The sequence below is a fragment of the Sminthopsis crassicaudata genome, chromosome 1 (assembly GCF_048593235.1).
Source record: "Sminthopsis crassicaudata isolate SCR6 chromosome 1, ASM4859323v1, whole genome shotgun sequence".
In the NCBI taxonomy this organism is placed as follows: Eukaryota; Metazoa; Chordata; class Mammalia; order Dasyuromorphia; family Dasyuridae; genus Sminthopsis; species Sminthopsis crassicaudata.
In genome coordinates this window covers 43,718,486-43,731,924 of record NC_133617.1, presented here as the reverse complement: position 1 = coordinate 43,731,924, position 13,439 = coordinate 43,718,486, and the positions used below count along the sequence as shown (strand labels likewise).

Sequence of the window (13,439 nt, the reverse complement as noted above, 5' to 3'; positions counted from 1 at the left end):
TTTTAGAGACCATTGAGTTCAAGTATTCTAATTTCATAGATAATGGCACTGAATCCTAGTGAGTTTAAATGCCTTGTCCAAGGACTCAACTCATCAATGATACCCCAGTAATTGTTGCATGGAATGGAATGGAATTATCATGGCCCCAGAAGTTTCAAGACTACTAAATCCCTGAAGGCAGGGAAGTCCTCCCTACCCTTTCAATCCTCTCTGATCCCCCAGGCTCCGTAAGATGAATATAGCTCCTCTTGGACCATTTACTCTAGTTCCTACTCATAGATTTTGTGGTGTTCTCTCTTTAAAATACATATTTTAAGATATTTAAGTTATTTAAGAACACCACAAAATCTGTGAGTAGGAACTAGAGTAAATGGTCCAAGAGGAGCTATATTCATTCATTTGTTTTAAAAACATTTGAGCTCTAGATTCTCCCCCTTATGCCCACTCCAGTCCCCATTAAGAAACCATATGTGAAGTTATGCAAATAATTTCCTTAAAAGTCATGTGATAGAAATCATGGATCTCCCACCTTAATAAAAATTTAAAAAACCTTAAAAAAAGTTGAAAAAGAGAGAGAGAGAGAGAGAGAGAGAGAGAGAGAGAGAGAGAGAGAGAGAGAGAGAGAGAGAGAGAGAAAGAAAGAGAACACGCATGCTTCACTCTTCAGATACAGTTTCTCCTCTGGGTATGGATAGGATTTTTCATCATATGAGCTTCAGAGTCATATTGTGGATCACTGCCCTGCTGAGAATAGCAAAGTTATTTACAGCTAATCGTCCTGGAATGTTGCTAGTATTTTGCATATACTACATTTTACTTTGAGTTCATGGAGGCCTTTTTTTTTTTCTGAGAGCATCCTGCTCATCATTTCCCATAGAACAATAATATTCCATGACAATCACATATTGTGATGTTCTCTTACTCACTGGTTCCTTCATTCATTCCTCAGTAAACATTTAGTGAGCAATTTCAAGATGTAAGGATTCGCTATTTAGACCTCCCCTCAATGAGCTCACATTCTAGTAAGGCAGATTTTTGACAATGAATTCTAAAATCTCCTAGTCAGAAAGGGGGACCAAGAAGCTGGCTAGTCTAATCTGGAGATGTGATAAAAGGAAGTCAATCAATAGAAAAAGAGAGAGCTAAAAAAAAGCAGGCTTAATTCCTTGTAGTTGCTTTGTAGGGTTAAGACTCATCCTAAAGCTAAGAATGGAGGCAGTTTAATACAGCAGTAAGAATGTCAGTGTTGAGTCAGATGCCTGAATCTGAATGTTGGCTCAAGTATTTACTAACTGTGACTAACCTCTGTGGGTCTCATTTTCAGCATCTTTTCTGCTCCTAATCTAGGATGTGATTCATGGCCCTTGGGTTCCATTTTTTGCTTCTTCTCACAGCCTATATAATCTTGACCATATCTCTTAGATTCTTTGGACCTCGGTTTCTTCAGCTGTAAAATCACTTTGACTTTATCGTAAGGTGCTCTTCTCAGCTGTAGATATAGGATCCTATAACTTTATCTACTTATACATTTTACTCTTTTCCAGTGTTACTGTAGACTGCTCCTCTCCCCCAACTTGGATCCCCAGCAAGAAGGTCAAAGCTTCCTTCTGTTGGTAGGCACCTCTCAAAACAGCTCGGTTTGCTTTTACAGAGCTCTGACTGTTAGGAAGTCTAAATTGGTCTTTCTGCAACTTTCAGGACAGGCAGCATGGCAGAGTAGACAGAGTTGGACCCAGCTTCAGAAAGACCTCAGTTCAAAGCCCGCATCAGCAGTCTATATTGTCAGTGTAACATTAGTCAAGTTACTTTGGGCTTCACTTCCTTATCTAGAAAAGAAAATTGGATTACATGATTTCTCTAAGATTCCTGCCAAGTTTAAATCTATGATATTATTGTGGCCCTCCCTTTTCTTTTTCTACTCCAACCCCATTGGGGTAAGTGCAGCCAGAATTTTAAACAAAAGCATGAAACAATCAATGGGATTCCCCCATTTGTGAGAGCAGAGCCTTCCCCCCATTTCAGAGCTTGTGTAATGCTTCTTTTTCAATTCAAGACATGGAGCTGGTGAACTTTCTTTGGCCACCAGTGGCTCATAGTGAAGTAATGAAGGGTCTCCTCCTTGACTGAAGAAGGAGAAAGACTGATAGTACCTGAGAGCTTGAGCTGGAACTAAGTGTGCTTCTTTTTTTTTTTTTTTTTTTTTTTTTTTTTTTTTTTTTAAATTTTTTTTATTTTATTTTATAATTATAACATTTTTTGACTGTACATATGCATGGGTAATTTTTTACAACATTATCCCTTGCACTTACTTCTATTCAGATTTTTTCCCTTCCTCCCCCAACCCCCTCCCCCTGATGGCAAGCAGTCTTATATATGTTAAATATATTACAGTATAATTTAGATACAATATATGTGTGTAGAACCGAATTTTTTTGTTGCACAGGAAGAATTGGATTCAGAAGGTAAAAATAACAGTTTACATTCATTTCCCAGTCCTTTTCTGGATGTAGCTGGTTCTGTCCATCATTAATCAATTGGAATTGGATTAGCTCTTCTCTATGTTGAAGAAATCCACTTCCATCAGCATACATCCTCATACAGTATCATTGTTGAAGTGTATAATGATCTTCTGGTTCTGCTCGTTTCACTCAGCATCAGTTGATGTAAGTCTCTCCAAGCCTCTCTGTATTTCTCCTGTTGGTCACTTCTTATAGAACAGTAATATTCCATAACATTCATATACCATAGTTTACCCAACCATTCTCCAATTGATGGACATCCATTCATTTTCCAGCTTCTAGCCACTATGAAAAGGGCTGCCACAAACATTTTGGCACATACAGGACCCTTTCCCTTCTCTAGTAGTTCCTTGGGGTATAAGCCCAGTAGTAGTATGGCTGGGTCAAAGGGTATGCACATTTTGATAACTTTTTGGGCATAATTCCAGATTGCTCTCCAGAATGGTTGGATTCTTTCACAACTCCACCAACAATGCATCAGTGTCCCAGTTTTCCCACAGCCCCTCCAACATTCATCGTTATTTGTTCCTGTCATCTTAGCCAATCTGACAGGTGTGTAATGATACCTCAGAGTTGTCTTAATTTGCATTTCTCTGATCAATAGTGATTTGGAACACTCTTTCATATGAGTGGAAATAGTTTTAATTTCATCATCTGAAAATTGTCTGTTCATATCCTTTGACCATTTATCAATTGGAGAATGGCTTGATTTCTTATAAATTAAAGTCAATTCTCTGTATATTTTGGAGATGAGGCCTTTATCAGAACCTTTAACTGTAAAAATTTTTTCCCAATTTGTTACTTCCCTTCTAATCTTGTTTGCATTAGTTCTAAGTGTGCTTCTTAATGATCTTAAATCAGATTTTCTCTTCTCTGATGATTTTCAAAGAAGGAAGACAGGCTCTGAGCTACTGTGTGGTGGAAGAGTAGGTACACACTGAATTCCCCTAATCTGGTTGCCATGTGTTATGAAAGCATGGTTTCTCACCGGCATATAGAGTGATAGCCATATATTGAATTTGGTGGGAATCCTGTGGAAAAATAAAAAGAGGTGAAGGGCAAGGAGTCACTAAGCAGCTCTCGGCCTCATATGTTCTCCACATATATATTTTGCTTCCTTTGTATTTTAAGTATATTCTCACTTTTACTTTTTCCAGGTTCTGTGTGTGTGTATGTGTATATGTGTGTGGTGGGGAGGGGGCAGAGTATGCCTTATTTCAAGGGATGATTTGTAACTTCTGTCCTTGCCATATTCTCTTTTTTTTTTTTTTTTTTTTACTTAATAATTTTTTATTATATATATCTTTTTTATAATATTATCCCTTGTATTCATTTTTCCAAATTATCCCCCCCTCCCTCTATTCCCTCCCCCCGATGACAGGCAATCCCCTACATTTTATATGTGTTACAATATAGTCTAGGTACAATACATGTGTGTGAATATCATTTTCTTGTTGCACAATAACTTGCCATATTCTCTTAATAAATTCCCTTTTGTAAAAGCTAATTGGGGCAGCTAGCTGGCACAGTGGATAGAGCACCAGCCCTGAAGTCAGGGAGACTTGAGTTCAAATATGACCTTAGAAACTTAGCACTTCCTACCCTTGTGACCCTGGGCAAGTCACTTAACTCCAATTACCTCAGGGGGGAAAAAAAAGCTAATTACATTATTTCATATTTATTAACATATCAGGAGAGATTGCATTAGAAATCTCAGTTCTTTGGGATTAATCCCTAGATTCCTTAAGGGAAAAGTATGAGTCAGTTATCCTTTAAGAACTATTTGATTAAAGAAGTGCAAATTAAAATAGCTTTGATATGTTATCTCCCACTTAGATTGGTTAACTAGACAAAAAAGGAAAATGGTAAATGCTGGAGAGGATATGGAAAAATAATGCCTTGTTGATGGATTGTGAACTACTTCCAACCATTTTAGAAAGTAATTTAGGATTAAACCCAAAAGAGCTATAAAACCTTGCATACTCTTTAACTCAGCATAAGTAGCTTTTATCCCAAAGAGATCAAAGAAAAAAGAATCTGTTTTATAGCACCTCTTTTTGTGATGACAAACAGTTGGAAATATAGATTCCCTCAGTTGGAGAATGACTAAACAAGTTGTGGTGTATGATTGTGATAGAATACTATTGTATTCTAAGAAATGACAAGCAAGATGCTTTCAGAAAAATCTGGGAAGACATATAAACTCATGCAAAGTGAATTGAGCAGAATCAGGAGAACATATACATAGCTGTTTATCCTTTCTCTAAAAGAACTAAGTCATCTTGAAGGTGATGTCTTGATTTATGTGATTTGGATTTAAGAGGGGCAGTAGTCATTACCTTTGTGCTTTGCCAATCATTTCCTTGCTTTCTCAATCAAAGAGGTGGAAGGGAAAAGAGGGAAAAGATTTTAAACTCAAAATTTTAAAATATGAATGTTAAAATTTTTTACATGTAATTGGGAAATATTTAATGAAATAAATAAAAACATATTTAAAGAAAAGAAACCTAATTGTCAATGTGAATGGAGATTGAAAGAGTGATCTCACAAGGGTTGTTTCCTTTGATTTTATTTGTCCTAGTTCTATGAAATTGAATAAACCTAATCCCTCTTCAGCATGCAGCCCCTCAAAAATCTGGACAACTATTATGTCCATCTCCTTCCTAGTCTTCTCTAGGCTAACTATTCTCTATTCTTCCTGGAGGGAAGTAGACTGCAGAAAATATGGAGGAAAATAGATAAAGAAAGGAGTTTATGGAAATTGAGTGAATGCCCATCAGTTGGGAAATGGCTGTGGTATATGAAGGTTATGGAATATTATTGTTCTGTAAGAAATGACCAGCAGGATGAATACAGAGAGGCTTGGAGATACTTACAGGAACTGATGCTGAGTGAAGTGAGAAGAACTAAGAGAACATTGTACACAGCAACAAGAAGATTCTGTGATGGTCAACTGTGATGGAAGTGGCTCTTTTCAATAATGAAGTGATTCATGTCAACTCCAATAGACTTGTGATGGAGAGAACTATCTGCCTCCAGAGAGAGGACTATGGGAACTGACTATGGATCACAACATCATGCTTTCACTTTTTGTTGTTGTTTGCTTGTGTTTTTCTTTCTCATTTTTTTTTCCTTTTTGATCTGATTTTTCTTGTGCAGCATGATAAATGTAGCAATATGTTTAGAAGAATTGCACATGTTTAACCTATATTAGATTATTTGCTGTGCAGGAGAGGGGGAAAGTGGGGAGAGAGGGAGAAAAATTTGGAATACAAGGTTTTGGAAAGATCAATGTTGAAAACTACCTTTGCTTTATTATTAAAAAAAATTTATAGTATAAGCAAAAAAAATTAGAAAAAAAAGGAGTTCAGTTTGGCAATTAGAGGGAGAAATCACATCCAGCTGGGGACATCACCAGAGACTTCCTGGAAGAGGTGGCACCATTTTATTATGATGCAAACCACTCATTAAATCTCCCTCAAGGCTCATTCCTGGGCCTACTGAAGGTTACCTTTCCCAACCCTTCCCCCCAATCCTGGTTCATGAATCCACTTATTGATGGATATCTAAAGTAAGTATTTATCAGTCAACCAAGCTTGGAGAATTATTCACCATAATGGCTGACATTTAATTAGTGCTTTAAAATTTGTGAAGCACTTTCTAGCTTTTCTTTCTGCTCTTCACTGTCTGGTTCCTACCTACCTCTCCAGGATCATTTTACTTCTTCCTCTTTCAGCATTCTGTGGCTCAGCCAATCTGCTTCCTCCACAAGAACAATCCATTTCCCAGCTCCATGATTTTGAACTGGCTAAAACCCATGCTTGGAGTGTCCCTCTTATCACTACCAAGACCACTTCCTACAGAAATTTCCCTGATCTCACCCTACTACCTTGAAAATTTTATATACATACACAGAGAATACATATTTATAGAGATATGTATATTTGTCGTTCAGTCATTTTTCAGTTGTGGTTGGCTCTTTGTGACCCCAATTGAAGTTTTCTTAGTAGTGATTTGCCATTTCCTTTTTCAGTTTATTTTACAGATGAGGAAACTGAAGCAAGCAGGGTTGAGTGACTTGCCCAGTTCACATAACTAGTGTCTGAGGCTACATTTGAATTCAAGTCTTCCGATTTCAGACCTGGTGCTTTATCCCCTGTATGACCTAGCAGCCATATGTGCACACACACAGTTATACACACATATGTGTTTCATATATATATAATATATATAAAGAAGGCATACCTATTTTATATCTATCTATATTTATCTTTGTATCTATATAATCTATGTATCCATCTATCACTTCACTCTATAGAATTACTTTGAAAATAGAGACTGTTCTTGTCTTTGTGTCTCCAGTGCTCAGTATGGTATCTGACACATAGTAGGTGTTCCATAAATACTAATTATCTTGACCTGAGGAGGAGAAATCAGTGAGAGGGAAGGGTTTTCCAGATGATCTTCTATAAAAGGAAAGAAAACATTCCTAATGGAAAAGCATTGATTTAGAAATGGGAAACATGGGATTGTGCCCAATCTCTCACACTAGCTATGTGCCCATGGTTCCTTTTTCCTCCTTCCTCCTTCCCTCTCTCCCTTTCTTCCTTCCTTCCCTCCTTCTTTGGCAATTAGGGTTAAGAGACTTGACTAGGGCCCCACAGCTACTAAGTATCTTAGGCTGGATTTGAACTTAAGTCCTGACTCCCACCTCTGGTGCTCTAGCCACTCTGCCACCTAACTGCCCACTGTGGGTTCTTTGATCTTTGGTTTTTGGTTCTTTAAAATGGTGCTGATTATACTTATGTCATGTAACTCACAGGGTGGGGAGTACTCTGCTTGATAGGAGTTATTTGGGTTTAAGTCCCAGGTGGGCTAGCTAGTTAAAACCCCATTGAATAGATTCAGACCTGTGGGAGACAGAGTATAGAGAGAATTAGGGGACTGAGATTATAATAACTAATAATAAATTACTAACATTTTTATATAAGTGCTTATTTACCAGTTACAATTATTATCTAATTTAATTGTCCCAACAACTGGGAGAGGTAACCCCTTTTACAGAAAGAAACTGAGGCAGACAGAGGTAAACTGACTTGCTCATAAATATCTGAGACTGGATTTGAATTTGGGACTTTGTTACTCTAGGCCTGTTGCTCTATCCTTTTTCAATCAATCTAGATTTCCAAGCCTCATCCCTTCCAGGCCTCTCATGTTGAAAGAACAAGTTCTTTTTTTTTTTTTTTTTTTTTTTTTTTTTAAGGGGGAGGTGCTGCCTTGAAGCTCTTGGCTTCTCACCCCCCTTCTCTTTCCAAGTTGGATAATTTCCCCTATTTTTCTTTCATTAAGGAAAGCAGGGGTTATTAACCTGGAGTCCATGAACTTGTTTTTGTTTTTAATATTTGATAGCTATTTCAATCGAGAGGTTCCTTTGTAATCCGATGTATTTTATTGGATACATGAAAAAACCTGATTCGGAGACAGGGTCTAGAGGTTTCATCCTATGGGCAGAGCGGTCCATTAAGAATGCCTAATGTAAAGATTGACAGCTCTTCCCCTGTTGTCTTGGCTGGCTGTTAGTGGCCGGGCAGGTGGAAGGAGAAGGTCTCCCAGTGTGTTTGGCTTGGCTCCAAGGGGAAGGACGTTGGCTGGGGCCCAGCCCAGAGAAAATGGGTTTTTCCCTTCTCTGTAGTCCTTTGTGTTCAGATGAAGACCAGGTGTGGGCCCTTGGATAAAGGTTTATTCCCAGTTAGTGTCCAGAGCGGAGATCGAGCCAACACGGGGAGTTGAATATTAACCAGGCAGACAGAGAGGACGTCAGGAGGAGGGGCACAGAGCCAGACAAAACCATCTCCCCTCATCTCTCATCCCCAACTACCCTAAAAGAAACAGAGGACGACTGTGGTCATATGTGGTATCACAAGACTAGAAAATATCTCAGAATATCTCAGGGGTCTGGTTGTTTTTAGGAGGTTCTTCCCTCCCCTTCTTTACTTATACCTGAGCTATTGAGAATCAGAAATTATCCACTCCCATATTAAAAGCCTATAGGCTTAGAGCTGGTCAGCTAACTCACCTAGCTAAGGGGAAGACATTTATGGACAGTAACCAGAAGCCTTGGGGATACCATGGGCTTATCCTGAGATTCCCAGCTTAATCTCGCAATGAATCAAACAAGCCTTTTTTTCTTTTCTTTTCTTTTTTTTTTTTTTTTGAATACCTACTATGTGCTGGGTATTGGTGTTGGGGGATACACAGACAACAATGAGAGAGACTCTGCCCCAACACAAAGCAAGGGTCATCTCCCAGAAGCCTTCAGTTGTTGGATTCTTGGTATTCCCTTTGTTTTATACTCCCCCAGAAACCTCAGATACCTGGAATCTTGATTCTTCATCCCTCCTCCTTCTCCCAGGCTGCACTTCTCACACTTGGCTTACTTTCAAAATTTCTTAAATGTTTGGTAACTGGGCAATGAGGTGGATAGAGTGGGGGACCTAGGTCAGGAAGCCCCGAAGAGCCTCAGACACTTACTAGCTGCGTGACTGTGAGCAAGCCACTTAATTGACCTATCTAGCACCTTAGACGTTTGTGAGCACCTTTGGAAAGTCTTCAAATGCTGTAGAAGTGTGAGACATTGTTATTTGAAAGGAACATGACATATGATCATTGAGCTAGAAGGAATCTTCTATGTCTTCTGGCCCTGTCGCCTTATTTTACAGGTAGAGAAACTGAGACCCAGAAAGTTGAAGCGGTTTGCCCATAGATTGTAGGTGTCAGTGAGAAAGTCCAGAGTATAAGTATGATCTCTGACCCATACTGTCTGTGTGATCACTTTTTATTACTGCAGGTGACTCTTCAAGACTATAAATTGTCACCCACATGTGCAAGAATGTTTGTGGCAGCCCTCACTGGAAACTAAGTGGATGTCCATCAGCTGGAGCATGGCTGAATAAGTTATGGAATATTATTGTTCTATAAGAAATGACCAGCAGGATGAATACAGAGAGGCTTGGAGAGACTTACATGAACTGCTGATGAGTGAAATAAGCAGAACCGGGAGATCATTGTACATAGCAGCAGTAAAATTATATGATGATCAATTCTGATGGACGTGGCTCTCTTCAACATTGAAATGATTCAAACCAGTTCCACTTGTTCAGTGATGATGAGAGCTATCTACACCCAGAGACAGAGAACCATGGAAACACAGTGTGGAAGGCAACATAGCATTCTCACTCTGTTGTTGTTTGCTTGCATTTTGTTTTCTTTCTCAGTTTTCCTTTTTCTTCCTTCTTGATCTGATTTTTCTTGTGCAACAAGATAATTGTATAAATGTGTATTGGATCTAATATATATTTCAACATATTTAATATGTATTAGACTACCTGCCAGCTAGGGGAGGAGGTGGGGGGAAGGAGGGGAAAATTTAGAATAAAAGATTATGCAAGGGTCAATGTTAGAAAAATTACCCATGCATATGCTTTGTAAATAAAAAACTTTAAAAAAAAAAAGACTATAAATTGTCTGTTTGTATCAGTACAGGGAGTGCCTTCAAAAAAGAAGATCTGGGACCAATGAAATAACTGGCCCCATCCAAAAAAAAGGGGAAAAATAGTAATAAGGGAGCATGAAATCATCAAGGGAGTGAGATCTATTGAAGGAAGTGGAGATATTTAGCCTAGAGAAAAGAAGTCTTAGGAATGAGATGGTTGTTCTGGGTTAATTAGTATTCAGGAAAGGGGGTATAGACTTGTTTTGATTAATAATAGTAATAACCAGAATTTATATAATTATGCATTTTGCAAAATACTTTACAATATATTTGTTCATTTGATCCTTATGACAATCTTAGGAGGTAGATGCTATTATTATCTCCATTTTATAGATGAGGAAAGTGAAGAAGACAGTGGTTAAGTGATTTTCCCAGTATCACGTGATTAGAAAATATCTCAGAAATTGGAACTTACCTCTAAGCCCAGCGCTCTATTCAAGATCCCAAGAGTGGGGAACAACGAGTGGATATGGCCAATTTCCTTCTCTGTGTCAAAAGAACTTAATAATAATTAGAGCTGTTCTAAATTGGAATGGCTGCCTCAGGACGGAGTGAAACCTCCTTCATTAAAATCCTTCAAGCAGAAGTCAGATAACTTTTCATCAATTCTAATTTTCAAGGAATCATTTTGTACCTCTTTTTTGATTTATGAATTCTCTTTTCATATTTTTCTTTCATAGCTCTCATTTGATTTTTTTAAAATCAAATTTTTTATTTCCTTAAAGGAAATATATATATTTCTTTAAATCTTCCAGGAATCCATTCACTCTTTAAAGATTTCCCAGTAGATTTTTTGGAATAATTCTTTTTTTTTCATTATTTGTGTCTTTGGTTTCCCTGTTACCAAAGTACATTCTTATAGTTGGATTCCATTTTTTTTCCTTCTCATTTTTTCCCCGCCTATTCCTTGACTTTGGGTTTGATATTGTGGTAAGTTTGGTATGCTTCCATTGGGGAGATAGCTAGCTTGAACTTTTGTCTTCAAGTCCTTTTATTGCTTTTGAAGCTCAGTTTAGTGGCTTGCCAATTTTCAGTGCTCCCTAAATCTGAAGTCTGAACTCCTGGTCAGAGCTCTGCAATTCCCTGACCCAAATTTAGGCTTCTCAGTTTGTTTATGGTTAGGAGATTCAGTAGATGGCTCCTGGGCTATTTTCCTTGCTCAGTACTAGACTGAGTTCCCCACCAGTCCTCTTGGCTCTCATTCTGTGATCAGGTACTGCAAATTGGGTGACAGAGCTTCCATATGTCATCCATTGCTTGTTAAGTTATCCCCTGGGATATTTTTCTGCCCTACATAGGTTCTCTTTCCATCCCTGGGTGTTAGAGTGCTCCACATTCACACTCTCTCCCTGGGGTCCATAGATTTCTCTATTTCCCTAAGCTGCAGTGGGCTGGAAAAAAATGACTCATTATGATTTTATTCTTGGCTTTCCAATCACAATATGGACTGGCACAATTTCTAAATCTTTGTGGAGAGCCATAGTAGTGGAGAACAATTGATGCATTAATTACTACTTCCTCTTCTTCCTCCTTCCCCTGTGGTCTACTAGTCTAGAATGTCAAAGAGGGATTCTTATTCTGGGAGATCAAATAGCTGAAAAGAGATCTAGGGGAGAGAGCTGGGTGGGTTTCCCGGGTGACTATTAGAGCCATTCTCCAGGCCACAGAGTTGGTCTTGTAAGAAAGGGAAGAAATTGCATCAGCATTTGGGGGCAGGGTCTTATTTCTTTAGGAAGGGGACTTGGACCTTTCCTGCCCCCAAGGACTGATGGATGGCTGATGCAACCTTGGCCTCCTCCCCAGTTACCCAATGAAAGATTCTAAATTCCAGATTCCATAGCCTACTAAAGAACTTGGCTGCCCCAGGATGAGTTGGAATTCTGGGCCTGGGCCACTGAGGGAACCCTTTTAATCTTGGCCTGTTGCTGAGCCCCGCATTCCTCTACTTAAATTATCTGTTGAGTCTGGGAAAAGAGGGATGGGATTCGGCCAGCTGTTGCATGCTCCTTCCCCAGAAATTACATGGTATAGATTTGCATTGGATTTTTTGTGTATATGTTCAGTTTTTCCTCCAAGAAAGCGAAAGCTTCTTGAGGGTAAGGACTGTTTGATTTGTTTTTGTATTCCTAAGGCTTGGGGCATATTTTAGAGTGGTTCAGTCTTTTCCAGTTGTATCCTCCTCTTTGTGACCTCATTTGGGGTTTTCTTGCCAAAGATACTAAGAGTGGTTTGCCATTTTTTTTTCTCCAGCTCATTTGACAGAGAAGGAAACTGAGGCAAACTGGATTAAGTCACACAGCTAGTAAATATCTGAAGCTGGATTTGAAATCAGATTCTTCTGACTGCAGGACGGGTTCCCTAAGCTAACTCTACCAAAGCCCTCCCAAAGGGAGGGAATAAGTCATTGTTAAGCTCCTTCTGTCTGGTCATCTCCAGATTTCAGCTTTGGGATTTCAGCCTTGCTCATTTCTGAACCTCAAATTTAGAATCTACTCATTTTCCTTGGCCTGCTGCTTCTGTGACTCCCCAGCCTAATCAGGGCTATATTATTATTATTATTTGGGGGTCAGAGGATTGGTGTGTTAATCTGGCTCTCCCATCACTCTCTTATGTCATTTAAGACAAATGACTTCCCCTGGGGGAGGAGAACTGTTAAAACTTCCTTCTCTGCCCACTAACAGGGGCTGGATGACTTTCCTTTTCAGTTATAAATCTATGATTTTACAACCCAACTTCAGCTCCCTGACCAGCCTCTGACCTGGTAACCCTTTTCCTGACTCCTGACCTCAAGTGCCTTCATCATACACTATAGCCCTCTGGGGCAAGCAGGGTAGGAAATTGCATCAGGGTCAGTGGGAGGGAGGGGCTTGCTGTGCTAGGGTGGGGACCTGGGTCTTTCCTGCTCTAACTGATGCAACTTTGGCTGCTACTTTCTATAAGCCCTAGAGATTGTCCTTATTTTGGTAGGAGAGAAAGGTTTCTTACTTTCCAAGATCGATGCCCTCTAACATCTTCATTTCCATCCCACCGGTGTTTCTTAGTGTCCAAGATGTATGGCCAGCTCTCCACTAATGAGACTCTCAGGTCACATTCTTGCAGGGTTATTAGTAACATTAAGCAGGTATTTGTACTTGTTTTCCCAGAACTTTGCACTCCCTTAATAAAGGCTTGCTGATTGATTCTTCTCGAAGACTATTTGAGGGGAGGACAAGGCCTGGTAACCCTGCTGGTGGAGAAATGGACTGACTGTGTGCATGTCATCCAAGGCCCATCCTGGCTAACTTCTGAAGCAGGAGAGAGGGAGCAGGAAGAGTCCTGAGGCCATCTAATCTCACTTCTGAATTTTACATGAGGACAAGAAAGGTGAA

At 39.2% G+C, this 13,439-nt stretch overlaps 1 long non-coding RNA gene across 1 annotated transcript in view; it reads left to right on the top strand.

The window, feature by feature from the left end:
- The window catches only part of LOC141560961 (uncharacterized), a 35,038-nt gene extending 25,008 nt beyond the window's left edge, over positions 1-10,030 (top strand). Inside the window, exon 5 of the long non-coding RNA XR_012487918.1 lies at positions 9,367-10,030. This is a non-coding gene — a long non-coding RNA (uncharacterized LOC141560961). The remainder of the gene's footprint in view (positions 1-9,366) is intronic.
- Positions 10,031-13,439: the final 3,409 nt, after the last annotated feature.